General features: G+C 41.8%; 1 protein-coding gene and 1 pseudogene across 4 annotated transcripts in view; one reads left to right on the top strand and one right to left on the bottom strand.

Annotated features, from left to right (window-relative positions):
* Positions 1-20095, bottom strand: part of LOC125452948 (synaptotagmin-like protein 2) — a 236612-nt gene that overhangs the window by 61826 nt on the left and 154691 nt on the right. The window lies entirely within an intron of this gene.
* LOC125452313 (mitochondrial coenzyme A transporter SLC25A42-like) lies at positions 1044-1693 on the top strand (annotated as a pseudogene).

Below are 20095 nucleotides of genomic sequence, written 5' to 3'. Positions count from 1 at the left end.
AATCACTGACGGTGGGACGGCAGGTACAGCAGGTAATTAAAAAGACAAATGGAATTTTGTCTGCCATTGCTCGAGGGATGAAATTTAAAGAACAGGGAGGCTATGCTGCAGCTGTATAGGGTCCTGGTGAGGCCACACCTGGAGTACTGTGTGCAGTTTTGGTCTCCTTACTTGAGGAGAGATATACTAGCACTGAAGGTGGTGCAGAGGAGATTCACTCAGTTGATTCCAGAGGTGAGAGGGTTGGATTATGAGGAGAGACTGAGTAGACTGGGCTTATACTCATTGGAATTCAGAAGAATGAGGGGAGCTCTTATAGAAACAAATGAGGTTATGAAGGCAATAGATAAAGTGGAGGCAAGGAGGTTGTTTCCGCTAGCAAGTAAAAGTAGGACTAGAGGGCATCGCCTCAAAATAAAGGGAAGCAGATGTAGAACTGAGGTCAGGAGGAACTTCTTCACCCAAAGGGTTGTGAACCTGTGCAATTCCCTGCCCAGTGAAGCAGTTGAAGCTACCTCGCTGAATGTTTTTCAGGCAAAGCTAGATAAATTTTAGAACAGTAAAGGAATTAAGAGTTATGGTGAGTGGGCGGGTAAGTGGAGCTGAGTCTCAAAAAGATCAGCATGATCTTATTAAATGGCGGGGCAGGCTCAAGGGGCCAGATGGCCTACTTCTGCTCCTAGTTCCTATGTTCTTATGCAGTAGGCCATTCATCCCCTTAAGCCCAAACCATCATTCAATAAGTTCATAGCCAGAGTTCATAAGCCTTTGAGTTATACCCTTTAATACATTTCCTTTACAAAAATGTATCAATTTCAGATTTAAAATTATCATCTAGTCCAGCATCTGGTGCTGTTTGTGAATGAGAGTTCCAAATCCCCAACACCCTTTCTAAGTAAAAGCCCTTCCTGACATCTCTCCTGAACAGTCTGGCCCTAATTCTCAGACTATGTACCCTCATTCTTGAATCCCCAACAGTGGGAATAGTTTATCTTTTATCAACCCTGTTTTGTCCACGCTAATATCTTGAAGACGTCAATCAGATGATCCCAGTTGTCCCTCATGCTCCACTTCAGTTCTGCTCTCATGAACTGGTCAAACAGATTCTGGGATCCTACTGCAGGACCCATGGAAGATGTCTGCCACTGCTCCCATGGCTGCTGGCTGGTACAACGCTTGGTATTACTGCCACCATGTTGACATATAAATCCAAAGGAAAGGTAAGGTTTTGCATGACTTCATCTGGATGACTCGAGATGAAGGAATCAAGACCCTGCACTGTGGATTCTCACCCACCATCCTCGGGGTAATTCCATCTGCTGGGCTCAGCTTCTTCACTTATCGAACGTTGAAGAAATTGCATACAGAGTTAACTGGCCAACCCCATCCATCCCCCCATGAGTGTCTAATTTTCGGAGCATGTGCTGGCTTACTTGGCCAGTCAGTCTCCTACCCACTGGATGTGGTATGGCGACAGATGCAGACAGCAGGACTGCAATGCCGCAAGTGCACTCGCGTTGGGCAAACAATGCGTCACATTGTTATGGAAGAGGGTGGAATCAGTGGCCTATACAAAGGCCTGAGCATGAATGGGGTGAAGGGCCCCATTAGCAAGGGGACCAGCTTCACCACCTTTGACCCTGCGCAGATTCTGATCCAGAACATTCCGGACCATGGTCCCTTACAAAGGTAGTGCCTACAAGGATGGGTAATCTGGAACCTGAGTATTAAACAAATGGGGAGAAAAAAGCATCTCAATAATAAGTGTCCAGGATGGGAACTGACAGTTGCTGGACAAGTATTTACAAGCTGGAATAACAGTTTGACACAGAGGTTAATCGTGCTATATTAACAGTTGAAATTTTGCTGCCTCACACCCTCTCTGCAGCTGTTTCAATAATTTAATTAAATATTGATTTTTGTTGTAATAAAGAAATTAAAGAAAAAGAAGAAAGGGCAGACAGTGGCTCAGTGGTTTGCACTGCTGCCTCACAGCGCCAGGAACTCAGGTTTGATTCCACACTCAGGCGACTGTCTGTGTGGGGTTTGCACACTTTCCCTGTGTCTGCATGATTTTTCTCTGGGTACTCCAGTTTCCTCCCACAATCCAAAGATGCGCAGTTTAGGTGGATTGACCATGTTAAGTTGTTTATCGTGTCCGGGTATGTGCAGGCCGGGTGGATCAGCCATGGGAAATGCAGGGTTACAGGGATAGGGTAAGGGGGTCTGTCTGGGTGGGATGCTCTTTGGAGGGTCGGTGTGAGCTGTGAGTCGAGTGGCCTGCTTCCACACTGTAGGAATTCTATGATTAACTTCGAAATTCTGCAGAAAACAAGTCCAAGTATAATAAGTAAATAACTTAACCTTTGAAGCCTAGATATCAATTCCTTCCAAGGCCAATATATCTTCCTTAAGGCCTGGTCCCCAGTTCTGTTCACAGTACTGCAAGTGGAATTTAGCAAGAGTTTTGTATAACTACAACATAACCTCCACAACCTTGTACTTCAATCTTCTAGATATAAAGGCCAGAATTCCATTAGCTTTCTTGCTTATTATCTGCACTTGTTTGTGACATTTTAGAGAGCTTATGCATCTGAACCTCCAATTCACTTTAGACATCCATTGTATTTTACTTGTTGCCATCTGGAAAGAACCCTGATCTATCATTTCTTGGTCCAAAATGGATAACATTTGGCTTATTTCAGAAAATAACACAACTACATAATAAAATATGACATTAAATACACACATATGAAACCTGAACAAAAAGGAGAGTGACTGGTGTAATTAGGATGAATAAAGGTGTTTGAAACACATTGCAGTTTTAGATTTTGACCCAAGACAATGCTTGTTTAATTGATGACTGGCAATGTGCCAATCTGTGTTTCTTTCACATTGTACTGCTCAAGTGCTGCCACTAAACTATAATTCTATGTACTTTTCCATGCTATTGTTTATTGCCAGCCGGTAATATATAATCCATTGGTTCAATGGCAACATTTCATGCTCAAAATGTGTCTTTCATCAGGCACTAGCAGATTGAAACAGGAGAAGTTTGCATCTTGACACGTTACTCAGATTTAGAAGTCTTTAGAGAAAAAAATAATTTCAGTTCAGGCAGTCTTGGCTACTAAGCATCATTTGCCTGAACCTGCCTCAATCTATGGTTAGTGGTAATGGGAACTGCAGATGCTGGAGAATCCAAGATAATAAAATGTGAGGCTGGATGAACACAGCAGGCCCAGCAGCATCTCAGGAGCACAAAAGCTGACGTTTCGGGCCTAGACCCTTCATCAGAGCTGATGAAGGGTCTAGGCCCGAAACGTCAGCTTTTGTGCTCCTGAGATGCTGCTCAATCTATGGTTAGGTGATCTCAGCTGCCATTTTAGATTAATGGTTCTCCTTTTTAAATTAAAGATCTCTACTATGAAAGCCAGATGAGGAAACTTGAAAATCGAAGGCCCATATTTTACTATGATGAATCCACCAAGATGGATAGTAGACAGAGATAATGGGAACTGCAGATGCTGGAGAATCACCCCAACCTTCAGATCACCTGGACCATCTCCAGCACATCCCTCACCTTCCTGGACCTCTCAGTCTCCATCTCAGGCAACCAGCTTGTAACTGATGTCCATTTCAAGCCCACTGACTCCCACAGCTACCTAGAATACACCTCCTCCCACCCACCCTCCTGCAAAAATTCCATCCCCTATTCCCAATTCCTCCGCCTCCGCCGCATCTGCTCCCACGATAAGACATTCCACTCCCACACATCCCAGATGTCCAAGTTCTTTAAGGACCGCAACTTTCCCCCCACAGGGATCGAGAACGCCCTTGACCGCGTCTCCCGTATTTCCCGCAACACATCCCTCACACCCCGCCCCCGCCACAACCGCCCCAAGAGGATCCCCCTCGTTCTCACACACCACCCTACCAACCTCCGGATACAACGCATTATCCTCCGACACTTCCGCCATTTACAATCCGACCCACCACCCAAGACATTTTTCCATCCCCTCCCCTGTCTGCTTTCCGGAGAGACCACTCTCTCCGTGACTCCCTTGTTCGCTCCACACTGCCCTCCAACCCCACCACACCTGGCACCTTCCCCTGCAACCGCAGGAAATGCTACACTTGTCCCCACACCTCCTCCCTCACCTCCATCCCAGGCCCCAAGATGACATTCCACATTAAGCAGAGGTTCACCTGCACATCTGCCAATGTGGTATACTGCATCCACTGTACCCGGTGCGGCTTCCTCTACATTGGGGAAACCAAGCGGAGGCTTGGGGACCGCTTTGCAGAACACCTCCGCTCAGTTCGCAACAAACAGCTGCACCTCCCAGTCGCAAACCATTTCCACTCCCCCTCCCATTCTCTAGATGACATGTCCATCATGGGCCTCCTGCACTGCCACAATGATGCCACCCGAAGGTTGCAGGAACAGCAACTCATATTCCGCCTGGGAACCCTGCAGCCATATGGTATCAATGTGGACTTCACCAGTTTCAAAATCTCCCCTTCCCCTACTGCATCCCTAAACCAGCCCAGTTCGTCCCCTCCCCCCACTGTCCACACAACCAGCCCAGCTCTTTCCCCCCCACCCACTGCATCCCAAAACCAGTCCAACCTGTCTCTGCCTCCCTAACCGGTTCTTCCTCTCACCCATCCCTTCCTCCCACCCCAAGCCGCACCCCCAGCTACCTACTAACCTCATCCCACCTCCTTGACCTGTCCGTCTTCCCTGGACTGACCTATCCCCTCCCTACCTCCCCACCTACACTCTCTCCACCTATCTTCTTTGCTCTCCATCTTCGGTCCGCCTCCCCCTCTCTCCCTATTTATTCCAGTTCCCTCCCCCCATCCCCCTCTCTGATGAAGGGTCTAGGTCCGAAACGTCAGCTTTTGTGCTCCTGAGATGCTGCTTGGCCTGCTGTGTTCATCCAGCCTCACATTTTATTATCTTGGATAGTAGACAGGATTTGTTTTCAGAATTAAACCTCACCTCCAAAGTTATTTTCTCAGCAGTTTATGTAATTACAGCGTGATAAATTTGTTTCAATAAATGTTAAGTATCAACCTGTAAATGTAGAATGAAAAAGGTTTCTACAAGAAAAAGTCACAAAACTGCATCAAGATATCAAGCGAAGTTGATGCAACTGCAATAACAAGGTGTAGAGCTGGATAAGCATGACGTTTTGAGCCTGGACCCTTCTTCAGAAATTTCTGAAGAAGAGTCCAGGCCTGAAACATCATCTTTCCTGCTCCTCTGGAGCTGCTTGGCCTGCTGTGTTCATCCAGCTCTACACCTTGTTATCTCAGACTCTCCAGCATCGGCAGTTCCTACTATCTTTGATGCAACTGCAAGTTGTCAACAAGGCATGAATAAAAACTCACCAACTGCTGTTACTGTAATAATAATTATTCCTTCTTATAATAAAGGAAGAATATCCAAAAATACACACAAAATTTAAGAGTATTAAGTAATGATGCCCATACTATAACTAAACCATGGTTCAGAGTGGTTGGAAACTAGTTAATCTTTTCTCTTGCTTACCAATGCTAATAATGTCTAAATTTGAACCAATGGATTATGTTGTAACCTTGATTCTTTTTCCAGGAAATGCATTTTTTAAAAAAAATTGAATAAACTCGGAACTGATAGAAAATTTCATTATGTTTGTAATAAAATAGGGTATGTGTTTGTACAATATTTATATCGAAACATTTTTAATGTAATTCTCATTTAAAAGCTTTAAATACAGTAGTTAATCTCTTTTCCAAATTGACCTTCTTTTTTCAGTTACATAAAGTCATTCTAAAGACTCGTTTGAACATTCCTAATGGTTAGAAATGAAATTAATGTATAAAAAATTGTGATTATTTCTGAAGCAGAAATGTTTAAGTCCCTGAAAAATTAAGTGAAAATACATTACTTTTATTATTTTTGTAAAAAACTCAATTAAAAAAATCTCTAAATAGGTTATAAGACCATAAGATGTAGGAGCAGAAATTGGTCATTCAGTCCAACAGGTCTGGCCGTCTATTCAATTAGTTCTGACAATCATCAATTCTGCTTTCTCCCTGTAATCCTTGATTCTCTTACTGGTTAAAAACCTTTTCATTTCAGCCGTAAATGTACTTAATGACCCATGCTCTACAGCCCTCTGTGGTAAAGGACTCACTATCCTCAGAGAGAAGGATTTCCTGCTCATCTCTGTCTTAAATATATGATCTCTTCTTCAAAGTTATGCTCTCTTGTCCTAGGCTCACCCACAAAGGGAAGCAATTTTTCTGCAGTTACCCTGTGAAATCCCCAAAGAATCTTTGTATGTTTCAATAAAATTCCCTCTCATTCTTCCAATGAATACAAGCCCAATCTACTCAACCTGTTCTCATAAGACAGTTGCTCTATTTGGGGTATCAGCCTAATGTACCTTCTCTTGATTGCCTCCAATACCACTGTATCTTCCCTTTGCTACAGCCCAAAAACTGTCAACAGTACTCCAACTATAACTGGACAATATATTTTCAGCAAAACCTCCCTACTTTTATATTCCATTCCCTCCAAAATAAGGGTGTTTCTGATCCGCAAAAGGAATTATCTTTGTTTACAAATTACAAAGAACTGACAGCAGTCTACCTGCCTACATGTCTTAACTTTCCTGGTACAACTTCATTATCTTGATTTAACCAATAGAGCATAGATAAGTGTAAATGGTTTACCAGATTAGATGTGTTGGCGATGTCTCAAGTCATCTGAAATGAAATCAGTATTCACTGCTAAAAGTTGAATAGATTTTGTTGCAGCGTTTCCAATAAGTATTCCTTTTGTAAATCATTCAGGGTCTATAACATGCTGGACATTTTCTGCCTTAGCTAAATTATCAATTACTCATAGATTTATTGCACCAATATGTTTGTATGGTAATTGAGTTGAAGTTCTTTGGATAGTGGGTCACAGGCTACACGTGAGACATGATATTGCACTCAGTTTTTGTTTATACTTGATTCAGAAACCATCTGATTGGAATTTTCTGCTTGAAATCTCTGGATTGCTAATCATATGTTGGCATTTGTACAGTCAATGCACCTAAAACACCAATGAAGCCATTGGAAAACTGGAATGACAAAACTTGGAAATAGTGTGCAAAAGCATTCTATATCAATGAACAAAATGCTTCAAGTATTGGAGTTATTTAATATTTAACATAGGAACAATCATTTCCAACGTTGTGTTCAAAATCAAACCATGGCATGCTTTTAAACACTAAGATTGAATTATTCGCCGATGACTTCCTGTAAGATGCAAGTAGAGAACTCATATTTTTATGTAGCTTTTCAATGCAAATCAGCATTATCAGTCTGGAATGTCATCAAATATTAATGCAGCTAAATATAGTCTAATCATATTCATTCTTATCCAAATGTTTTAAACGTAGAAAGGTAATTTGCCCCCTCATGTGTACTCTGCCATTCAGTATGATCATGGCTGGTCATCCAACTCAGTACCCTGTTTCAGCTTCATCCCCATACCTTTTGGTCCCATTAATAAGAACTATACCTAATTCCTTGAAAATATTTAATGCTTTTGTCTCAACCAGGTTCTGTGGCAGACAATTCCACAGGCTCACCACTCTCTGGGTGAAGAAATTTCTCCTCACCTCAGTCTGAAATGGCCTACTCCAAATCCTTAAACTGTGACCCCTGACTCTGAACTCCTCAGTCATCATGAACATCCTTCTTTCATTTATCCCATCTCGTCTTGTCAGAATTTCATGTTTTTTTAAAGTAATCCCCACTCATTTTTCTAAACTCCACTGAATATAGTCTAACCGATTCAGTCTCTCTTCATATGGCAGTCCTGTCAACTCAGGAATCAGTTTGCTAAACCTTCATTACATTCCCTCCAGCACCAGAACATCCTTCTTCAGATAAGAAGACCAAAACTGCACAAAATTCTCCAAGTGTGGTTTCGTCAACGTCCCATGCAATTACAGGAATTCATCCCTGTTCCTGTACTCCAATCTTTCACAATGAGGGCCAACATGACTTTAAACCTTCTACACTGCCTGTCATGCCTGCATGTTTACTTTAAGTGACTAGTATACAGGGACACCCAGGTCTCATTGCACTGACCCTTTTCACAATCTATCACCATTCAGGTAATAATCTTTCCTCCTGCTTTTTCTACCAAAGTGGATAACCCCACAATTACCCACATTATACTTGATCTACCATGAAATTTCCCACTCACTCAACTTGTCCAAATTGCATTGAAGCATCTCAGCTTCCCCCTCACAGTTCATCTCTCACGTGGCTTTCTGTCATCTGCAAAAATGAAGATATTATATTTAGTTCCCTCATCTAAATTGTTAACATGTATTGTGAATAGCTGGGGTTGAAGCGCCGGTCTCTGGCCTCTCTAGTCATTGCTTGCTACTCAGAAAATGGCCATTAGTTCCTATTATTTGTTTCTAGGTTGCCAATCTGATCTCTATCTGTATACTACCTCCAATCAGATATGCTTTAATTTTACAAGCTAATCATTTATGTGGGTCCTTATCAAAAGCCTTCTGAAAGTGCAAGTAAACCACATCCAGTGGCTTCCCCTTATCGACTCTCCTAGTGATATCCTTGATGAATTCTAGTTGATGTGCTGAGCATAATTTTTTTTTGTTGTAAATCCATTTTGACTCTGTTTGATTCTGCCACTGTTTTATATATACTCTGCTTTGAAAACTTCTGTAATGGATTCGAGCATTTCCTCACCACTGATGTAAAATTAACTGGATATAAATCCTTTTTTCTCTCTACATCCACTTTTCAAAACAACTAGTGTGATTACATTAACTACCCTGTAATACATAGGAACTGGTCCAGAGACTATATAATCTTAGAAGAAGATAAACAACACGGCCACGATTCTAAGGCCACTTCCTTAAACACTTTAGGTATAGATGATTAGACCCTTGATATTTATTGTCATCTAATCCAACGGATTTCCCAAACTTTCACTACTAATTCTGATTTCATTCAGTTCTGCTCTCTCACTAGATCCTGTGTTTTTCAACAATGTGAGGCCATTATTTGTGCTCTTCTTTGTGAATATAGGACTAAAATAGGCCTATAATTGATCTGTCATCTCTTTGTTCCCTGTTATAACTTACCCTGTTTCCAAAGTTTCACTTCAATCAACAGATGCCATTTCCCATTCAATCTGAATAACTTCATGTCAAATCATTTGATTTTACACCATTAAGCTTGATATATAATGGTTTTGAAATCCATTACATCCAAATCTCTAAGTTAGTAACTTCCACTTTTTATTGTTTAAAACTGAAAATGTGAAGAATATAGTTTCCAAACAAGTCTCCACATACATTGTTCTCCTGTGCATCTCTGCAAGAGTTTGTCAAGATGGTGTCCAAGGTCCAAGTATCTTCAACTATTTCATCAATGAAGTTTCTCTCATCATAAAGTCATAAGTGGAAATGTTCACTGATAATGCACAGTATTCAGTTGCAACTCCTTGGATACTGAAACCTTCCATGTCCATACACTACAAAACATGGACAACTTTCCGGCTTGGGCCAACAAGTGGCAAGTTGGATTCATGCCACCTAATCAATAGGCAATGACCACCTCAATGGAAAAGAATTAACCATCTCTATTCGATGTTCAGTGGCATGAACATTGTTGAATCCCTCACTACTAATAGTCTGTCCACTATTTACAAGACACAAATCAGAATGTGACAGAATGCTGTCCATTTGTCTTGATGAGTATGACTCCAAGACTTAAGAAGGTCTGAACAAATGAGGACAGCAGCCTCTTTGATCAGCACCCCTTTCTCAATCTTAAACATTCACTCTCTCCACCACGAGTGCAATGATAGAAGGGTGTATATTCCACAATATGCGTTGCAGCAGCTCACCAAACCTCCTCTGATGGACACTTCAAAGCTTCCACTTTGAAGAGAAGCAGCAAATGCAGCTTTGTTTGAAGAGTCACACCATCAGAATTGTGGGCTGTACTTCACTTTCTTTTCTGACTTTGTCCAAGTTGCATCAATTTTTTGGGAGGGATTCTCACCATGAGGTCAAGAGAGGTCGGTTGGTGTATCTTACAAAATTCACATCATTAAGTTTCCCATGCCATCTCTTACACCTAATATCCACCCTATCTTAACATGCCCATTCCCAGAACAACTCACCACTCAATGGATATCCCAGAATTCATTTGCATTGTTTGCATCCATGCCATCTTCAGATGGCTGTTGTGCATCCAGACAAGCACCGTTGGTCTAGTGTTGTTCATGTTCATGATATTTACCCCAGACATGGCAGGCATGGCAGAATTTGGTGCTCTGTTTTTTGGGCAGGATCCTGGAGATCCTGATGATACAATAGTGCAGACACAAGATGCCCTTTTCCTCCAGGACCAGAGTGCTCTATGCCTGTCTGGTCATAGACGCTTGAGTTAAAGCAGTCTTAGCCATCCAGAGGAATGCACAGCACTGTATGAGAAAGTTCAATGACTTCCTCCCCTCCACCAGGATATGCTCCACCACCTTCTCTCTGCTACCTCACATTCGGTCTATTTCTGCTACTGTATCCATCTCCCCCCAATACTTCATGCTCTTCTACTCTCATTATTGCCTGCAACATCTTTCCCGTTCACTCTCATTCACCCCAACCCTCAACTCCATGACGCCACTAACCCTGCATGACATCTGCGCTGCCTACCCAATTGCTCTGGACACGTCCCCGGCTGTACCAATAGTAATAGCAGTACCACCCACTTTGAAAACAGACCACAAGCAATCAGTAAAACTCAAGACAAGTGGTATGCTGGATTCAGCTGGATCCTCCTTATGAGAGTGTTGTTGGAGCTGCACCCATCCAAATAAGTAGGGAGTACTCCACCACATTCCTGACTTCCGCCTTATAGATGATGGACAGGATTTAGAGAGTCAGGGGGTGAGTTACTCACCACAGTATTCCTCACCTTTGACCTGTTGTAGCCATTGTATTTATGTAGTAAGTCCAGTTGAGGTTCTGGTCATTAGCAACCCCGGATATGTTGATAGTGGAAGATTCAGTGACAGTGACACTGAATGTCAACGGGCGATGATTAGGTTGTCTTTTGCTGAAGATGGTCATTACCCAGGATCTGTGTGGTGCAAATGTTACTTGCCACTTGTCAGCCCAAGCCTGGATATTTTCCAGACTTTGTTGCAATGGAACTGCTTCAGTATCTAAGAAGTCACGAATGGTGCTGAACATTGTTCAATCATTGGCGAACATCCCCACTTCAACGTGTGCGTTGATCGTTCTCAGAGGTTGGCACTTGTTGGATGATCAATTTCCTCGGATACGAGGTGCATGTGGCTGGTGCCCCAGGAGTGTACCCTGAAATGTTGGTGCCCTGTTTCAACATGGAGGTCTTCTGGAATGGGCAGCAAGCTGAATCCACGAGGTTTTCATTGCTTCCTTCTCAAGTTTTCCCATGTGGGGCTTCTTTGGAGAGTTTGATAAGATGGGAAGCTGCGTGTTAATGAGGTGAGTTTGGCTGTTAACAAGGTGTTTAACAAGCAATAATCGCCACTGTTATAATTCACTGCTGTGAAGCAAAATCTTACCACACTACTTTCGAAAAGCATAAAAGATGGTAAAAGGTCTTAAGTCACATGACACCAGTGTCTAGTCCAACAGATTTATTTGTATTCACAAGCTTTTGGAGTGCTGGTCCTTCGCCAGGTGAAGTGGCATGAGTTGCTCCTGTGATTGGTCCTACCATGCTTGTCACCCGATTCTACCACACATCTCACTATCACCCTTGTCACTCAGGCCCTTATAATGTTCCATTCTATATTTCCACTAAAGTCCTGGCACTCCCCTTCTAACAGCACTGCCGATTACATGCATGACATGGAACAGGAATCTGACTCAGTAACATCGTTTCAATGACAAGAAGGGATGTGCAACTGTTGTTGGCCTTGCAAGTGATTCTAACGGACCATGAAAGAATGAAATAAAACCCTCAATAATGCACTGCAATGACACCATGCATTATGTGCACAAGTCCAGGAGTGAAGAGAATAACAGGTAAGCCAGAAATGTAGGTATAGAGTATATGTATCCTATTGATCCACAACCAGTAATTCGGTAATTCAGTTCAGCTCACAGCTAAATGGCCCTGACTTACACTGTCCGATTCCTGCCTAGTTAAAATATTGGTAGGCAAGCAGGAGGCTGGAAGAACACACTAAGCCAAGCAATATCTGAAGAAAAGGAACAGTCAATGTTTCGGGTATTACACTTCTTCAGGGCTGGATGTGGGAGTAGGGGGAGCTTCAGATAAAGAATGGGGGGAGGGGCTAGTGGAATGGTGGTGAGAGGTGGACACTGGTGGTCGGTACAACCTGGTTCGTTGATGAGAGGGACAGATTCGGCTGGTGGCTGAAAGGGAGGGTCAGAAGGTGGAATAGAAGGTAGAAGGTGGGGCTGGAAACACAGCCAGGAGATGGGTGGGAAGGTTATTTGAAATTGGAGAACTCGGTGTTGAGTCCTCTGGGCGTAGGATGCCTACGCGAAATATAAGATGTTGTTCTTCAAATTTGCATCGTGCATGGCTGCAACACTGGAGGAGGTCAAGGACGGACATGTCAGAGGGGGAGTGGGATTGGATGGGGGGGGAGTTGAAATGAGCTGTGGCCGGGAGGATAGGCTGGCTGTTACGGGCCAGGCAAAGATGCTCAGCAAAACGTCACCTAGTCTACGTTTGGTCCCACAATGCGAGCACTGTATGCGATAGACTGGGTTGGAGGAGATGCAGGTGAAGCTCTGTCTCACTTGGATGGACTGTTTAGGGCCCTGGATGGAGGTGAGGGAGGTGGGCATGTGGTCAGGTGTTGCATCTTTTACAGCAACAGGGGAAGGTACCGGGTGGGTTGGAGTGGTTGGTGGGGAGTGTGGTGTGAACAAAGGAGTGGCGAAGGGAACGGTTCTTGTGGAAGGCAGAGATGGGTGGGGAGGGGAAGACGTTCTGGGCGGTGGGGTCTAAATGGAGTTGGCGGAAATGTTTGAGGATGATACGTTGGATGCAGAGGCTGGTGGAAAGTGAGGACAAGGGGGAACCTATCTTTATCATGGTTATGAGCTGTGGAGTAGGGAATGGAGGGTGCATGGTGGATGGCTGTCAGGATGACGGCGGTGGGGAAGAGTGTTGTTTGAAAAAGGTGGACATCCGGGTGCTTGGGTGTAGAGCGTTTCCTCGTCGGATGCGATGGAGATGGAGGAATTGGGAAAATGGGATACTGGGTGGGAGGAGGTGTAGTCTAGGTAGTTTGGGGGCCTGAGAGTTTATCAGAAATGTCAGTCCGTAAACTGTCACCAGAAATGGAAATGGAGAGGACAAGAAGGGGAAGGGAGGCATCTGAAATAGACCAAGTGAATTCGCGGGCAGGGTGGAAGTTGTTAGTGAAGTCGACGAATGTTAACTGTCCTGTTTAGGAGAGAGAGATTTTATATTTGAGCCCATGTGAATGTGGAGTTATCGCTCAAAAATTTGAAATTAATGCCAACAAGAAGTAATCAACATAATTAAAAAATAGGTGGATGTATAATGGACAATTAATCAGATATTGCCCACTTTTCATCCCCAAATAGCAGCAGTTTGTTATTTATTTTTTTGTCTGGGACTTTTTGGGCCACCCTGATACTGACCACCAGCCAGAAAGCTCAGAGCAAACCCACATCAGCGAGCCACGGCAGCCATGACTGAATTTTATGGTCCTCGGGAGGTTAGTTGTCTGTAGGCATAGCTGCTCCACCAGGAGGTTGGATGTCCCACCTTCAAGAATTGCTAACTAATCAAAAAGGAGCAGAAACAAAACATTATCAAATCTTGGATAACAAGGTTTTGGGTCTGGGCCCTTCTTCAGAAAAATGGACTGAAGAAGGGTCTAGGCCCAAGACATCAGCTTTCCTGCTCCTCTGATGCTGCTTGGCCTGCTGTGTTCATCCAGCTCTACACCGTGTTATCTCAGATTCTCCAGCATCTGCAGTTCCTACTATCTCATTATCACATAGAACATAGAACATAGAACAATACAGCGCAGAACAGGCCCTTCGGCCCTCCTACCTTGCATGTGAGCATACAGCCATAAAAGGAGATATAAGATAAGAAAATTTTCTGATTACTCTTAAAGTACATATTAGTATTGTGTTAATGGTACATTTGTAATTGCAAAAGCAAACTGTTATTAGTTTGTAAACTTTATTTCAAAATCACTTATGTTGAATGGGAAACAGAATGCCATAAAAACTTGTGAAATATATTTTTCCATTTTATGGAATAAAGTCATCAAATGTAATCAATTTATATATCACCAAGTTCTTTGTTTAGAAAGATGATGGCTTGAACCCTTTTGATGTCATTTGAATAAAATAATTCTTCTTGAGAATTTTATCAAATATGATACTTATCCTTAACCTAACTCATGATAAATTTGGGCTGTATCTAGTTTCTTATCTTATTTGTAGGTCACACATCTACCTCAGAATGATTTCAGCTGAGTTACAGCAACAATCAAAGAAAAACAATCAAATAGAATTTGTGCATGTCACTAAAAGATGCAAACGATTACAACAATGAGTAACGACAAAGGAAAATGTGCAGAGATTAGGTGTGACTTCCTCAAGATAAAAAGGTCAAGTTTCATCGCTTTAGTTTGTTTTTAACATAAATTATCTGACATGTCAATTACCCTGTTCAAATTTACATTGAGAACAAGTATTATATTCAGAGTATCATAGAATCCTTTACCCATGGAAAAGTTGTAATTGGTATTTTCATTTCATCAGCAAAAGAAATCAGAATACTGAAAAATGGAGTCATTTCTAATGAACAGATAACAAGCAGTAGAGCTGGAAGAACACAGCAGGCCAAGCAGCATCAGAGGAGCAGGAAGGCTGACATTTCGGGCCTAGACCTTTCTTCAGATTATCTCAGATTATATCTGTTGTCTCGGATTCTCCAGTATCTGCAGTTCCTACTATTTCTTTTATAATGAAGCTTGAGTGGTGCTGTCAGATCAGAAGTCTCTTCTACACTGTACAGTGTCTTCAACTGCAGTATTGTATTACTGTGATGACATTGTGGGAAAACACCCAAACGTTTAAAATATTTAGATTCAAGGTTAGATTATTTTTCAAACTTTTTCACTTTTATATTTTTCTCTTGATTTTTGTTCCTACACTGAATGTATCTTTGCCTTTCACTATCATATCCTATTTTCTGGCCTTAAGGTTAGCATTAATTGTCTGATCTCTAAGTGTCACTATCCAGGGACAGGCAGGTAGGACTAGTTTAGTTTGGGATTATGTTCAGCATGGACTGGTTGGACTGAAGGGTCTGCTTCCATTCTGTATGACTCTATGCCTTTTTGAAGCAGGGGTTCCTACACAAAGCCAAATCCTGCACTTGCAGCTGACACCTCCTCTTCCATGATGCCACCTCACTAAGATACCATGTTTAATACAGTTCCCAGCCTCTAGTTACTTGACAACTGTAGGCAAGGTGGAATTTGTGTCTCTGTGGTCCATGATCTGCATTGAAAGCCTGTCACCAGCCTGTCGATTGATCAAATGGAAAAGGAGATTAAATCAAGGAAGCAGTTGACCGAGTGTGGCATCAGGGTTCCTGAGCAAAACTGGAGTCAATGGGAACAAAGGGGAAAAGTCTCCCGTGCTTAAAGTCATCCTAGCACAAAGGAAGACAGTCATGGTTGTTGTAAGTCAATAATCTCAGCCAATTGACATCACTGTCAGAGCTTTTCAGGGTAGTATCCCAAGGACCAATAATCCTCAGCTGTTTCTTCAATGACCACCACTCAGTCATAAGGTCAGAGATGGGAGTATTGCTGATACTTGCACCATGTTCCATAGAATTTACAATTCATTAGATACTGGAGCTGCATATTCAGATTTGAATTGATAAATGGCAAGTATCTTTTGTGCTTCACACGTGCAAGGCAATAACCATCTTCAATAAGAGCTGGTCTCACCATCATCCCTGGGCACTCAATTATTTTACCTTTGCTGAATCCATATCCTGTGGGTTATCATCGACCACTGTCTGAGTTGGGCCAGCCATATAAATTTCTGTGGCAGCAAGTGTAGGTTGGAGGCTAGGAATACTGCAGCAAATAATTCACTTCCTGACTTCCCAAAGCTATCAACCATTTATAAAGTGCTAGTCAGAAATGTAATGAAATTCTCTCTAACTGCCTGGATGTGTGCAGTTCCAACAACACTCAAAAAACTGCCTTTAAAAAATTCCAAAGATTACATTCATTCTCTCTGTGAATACATTCTTCCTCATCTCAGTGCTTAATGGCCCTTATTCTGAGGTTATGTCCTTAGTTCTAGCCTCACAAGCCAGGGAAACGTTACCCACATATTAAATTCTTATTCAGTATGATAGGGCTTAACTTTCAACTGGATCACCTCTCATTTTTCAAAACCCTAACAAAGACAGATCCATTTTCCTCAATCACAGCTCATAAAATAATCCTGCCATCCCAAGGCTGGTGAACCTCCATTACACTTTCTGTGTGACATGCATATCTTTTCTTAGATAAGGAGACCAGAAGCATATGTAACACTCCAGCTGAGATCTCAGCAAGGCTCAATGCAATTGCACCAAGACTTTTTTTTTAATTTTGTACCCAAATCAAGTCAATGAAAGTCAACATGTCATTTGTCTTTTTATTGTTGGATGCAGTTGCATGCTGGCTTTTAGCAACTCATAAGCAAGGACATTTTTGGACACTGTTACTTCCCATTCTCTTACCATTTAAGAAATTTTCTGTGTTTCTGGGTTTCTTTCGATCAAAGTTGATAACTTCTCACATTTACATTATACCTCATTTTCTGGGTTCCTGCCCCATTCACTTAGTCTTTGCAGGTTCGTTTGAAATTTCCTGGTTCTTCCTCACAAATTACATTCCCACTTAGTTTTGTATCAGGAGCAGGTTTGGAAATATTAATGTTGTTCTCAAAACATCCATATCATTTTTATAAATTGTGAACATCTATGGAGCTAGCACTGGACCTTGTGGTATCCCATTAGTAACAGCATGCTATTCTCAGAATCGTAGAATCCCTGCAGTGTGGAAATAGGCCCTTTGGCCCAACAAGTTCACACTGATCCTCAGACATCTCACCCAGACCCATCCACCTAATCTACGCATCCCTGAACACTATGGACAAATTAGCATGGCCAATCCACATGCACACCTTTGGACTGTAGGAGGAAACCGGAGCACCCAGAGGAAATCCACACAGACACACGGAGAATGCGCAAACTCCACACGGACAGTCATCCAAGTGTGGAATTGAACCCAGGCTCCTGGTGCTGTGAGGCAGCTGTGCTAACCACTGAGCCACCGTGCTGCCCAGTTTATTCCTCCTGTCTGTCTGTTAATTTTCAATCCACGCTAGTTTATTAGCCCAGTAACATGCACCCTAATTTTATTTCTTCATCTCCTGAGTTAGGGCCTTATCAAAAACCTTTTGAGAATCCAAACAAAAACACAAACAACTTGTTTCACTTTATCAATGAAACAAACTACAAGCCCAAAAAAACTTCCAACCGGTTTGTCAAAGATTATTTCTTTTTCATAAATCCATGTTGATTCTGCCTAATTCAACAATTGCTTTCCAAGAGTCCAGTTATTAGATTTTTCTTAATACATGCTTACACTTACCCGACTACTGATGGGGTGGGGAGGCAGGAGATAGGAAGGGAGGAGGAAGTAAATGGAGAATATGCTGTAAAGAGAATACTCTACTGCAAGACAGCCACCTTCAGCAACCATTCTCCAGGAACAGGATGTCCACTTCTCCATCATGGCCTCCAAAATTAGAACGAGGTCAGCATCAATGAAGCCAGGGGAGCCCTTCTCTTTTGATCAGACCTCCACCACTCCTATTACATCTTACTTCCCTCTGAGTCTGTGGAAAGCTTTGGGACATTTGGCAGATTTCTTCCTTAAGGCACAACAGCCACAGTGATGGCTGGTGTTTGATGTCTAAAAATGTCCCACACTTCATCTGACCAGTCTCCCTCCCATTCCTACTGGCAGTAAGTCGTCAAGAAGTCCATCTTCATATCAAAAAAGGGCTTCCTCATATAAAAATCTTAATTTAATTAAATTTTCCACCAGAAATGGGTTTCTGATCCCAAAACAAATCCAACCCGTGTTTCCTGTCTCAATAATGAAAAACTAACCCAGTATCTGTGAATGTTTCTAGTATTCAAATTATGTATAAAATGGTCTATTGGCCAAAACCAGAGTTCAGTCTCATTTCCGATTAAAATATAGTAGTGAGACGGAAGCAGTTCTGAGGAAATTCCCCTTACGGCAAAACTAAGAGAGGGGAGACTGATGAAAAATTCTGAAACATCAAATGTAGCTGCTAATGCTTACCCACTGTTGGTGTGTTATTTCATATAAGGAAAATACTGCTTATGTCTCTTCAATAACAGATTTATAATGTCTCAGACGTCATTGCAAGATCAGTGTTTAAACTTCCATAATGTGTGACAAAACTAGACAGCAATATCAAGATGATTAGACCTTACATGATTTGAATTATTTGCAAGATAATGAATTAAATTACTAATGTATTTACAATGCTATTTGGCTTTGTGCACTATGCAATCTATACTAACAAAATAACAACTCCTCAGCAGCATCATGTTTCAATGACACAAGGTATAGAGATCTTCAAGTTTTGTCTTCTGAACCTATTGCTTACAATCTTGGATGACTGAATGGTCACTTTCAAAATAATCAAGCTTTAATGGGAGCAAGAAATAGCCTGCTGCCAGGTAAACTTTAGTGACTGTTATAGAGAGACATACCGAATGTCGAAAAGGCCATTATTTTTCTTCTATATGTTTTTTGTTAAATGTTGCCATTTTGACAGGTATTATGCTTCTGTCCTGCAGGCACAGCAAGCATAAAAAAGTCTAAAAAGATAAATGCAATGCTGTAATTTCACAGTGTTATGCTGAGTATAAATGTTAATAAAACTTCTCACCTTTTTTCAGTGCATTCAGCTTTTATTAAATAAATCTCAAAATTCCTAGCAGTTTTGACAGATAAACTACTTGTTCTGTATTTGCCACCAGCTAAGTTGTGTCAGTTGTACCAAAATCAATGATGCCAGAAATTCTGCATGAAGATCCAATCGAAATAGGCCATAGTTTTCCATGGTCATGTTTTATTTCTGTCTGTTCATTTTAGTGTTTTCAACATAGATGACCCAGAGCACGTTCAGATTTTGTCACTATTTTAAAGCTGGAATAACGTCACAGAAAATAATAAAATAAACCTGCTGCTTTACTCTTATTGGTATAAACAACCAAAAATTATAAAGACCAAATGATCAAATGTTCTGTAGTTTGGCTTAGGTCAGACTATATGTTAAATCATGAAGTATGCAAGAGTATGTGCACTGCGTCATATAGCTTTCCTTCAAACAATTTTTGAACATTGTGACATTTGCAGTGGGAGAAATGAGAGAAAGCCCAGCAGGAAATGTATTAAGTGTAGTTGAGTCTGAAGATAAGCATGACGTTTAAGAGGAGCTGTAACAGTGAAGGGGCCAAGGCAGTAGACAACATTGCAGAGATTATTTGGCTTGGTAATGAGTAGGACATGATATCTAATTTTTGGCATGGAGGCAAAGGAAGCCCCCATCAACCTGGCCACATTAATCCAAAATGCTAAGACATTAGTGACTTAAATCATTCAGCAGGCATCAAAGGTGATGGTGAATCCAAAGCCAGTGGAATCAGTCTCAGTGCTAGGTTAGAAGAAGTTGTCACTCATCTAAAACTTAGGGGCAGATATTTCCTGCAGCCTTTGGGACCCTACCATAATTCTTAAATGGAGAATGGAGGACAGAGCTGTGAAAACAGTCAATCATATGTGGATTTCCCCTAATTAATTAATGACCAGACAGCCGGATTATTGCCTGAGAGGGGTGACCTTATTTCCTCCCAGCTCCTGGTT

Source organism: Stegostoma tigrinum, chromosome 4 (assembly GCF_030684315.1).
Source record: "Stegostoma tigrinum isolate sSteTig4 chromosome 4, sSteTig4.hap1, whole genome shotgun sequence".
Taxonomy (NCBI): domain Eukaryota; kingdom Metazoa; phylum Chordata; class Chondrichthyes; order Orectolobiformes; family Stegostomatidae; genus Stegostoma; species Stegostoma tigrinum.
The sequence above is the reverse complement of the archived record's forward strand: the minus strand, read 5'-3'. Positions and strand labels throughout refer to the sequence as shown.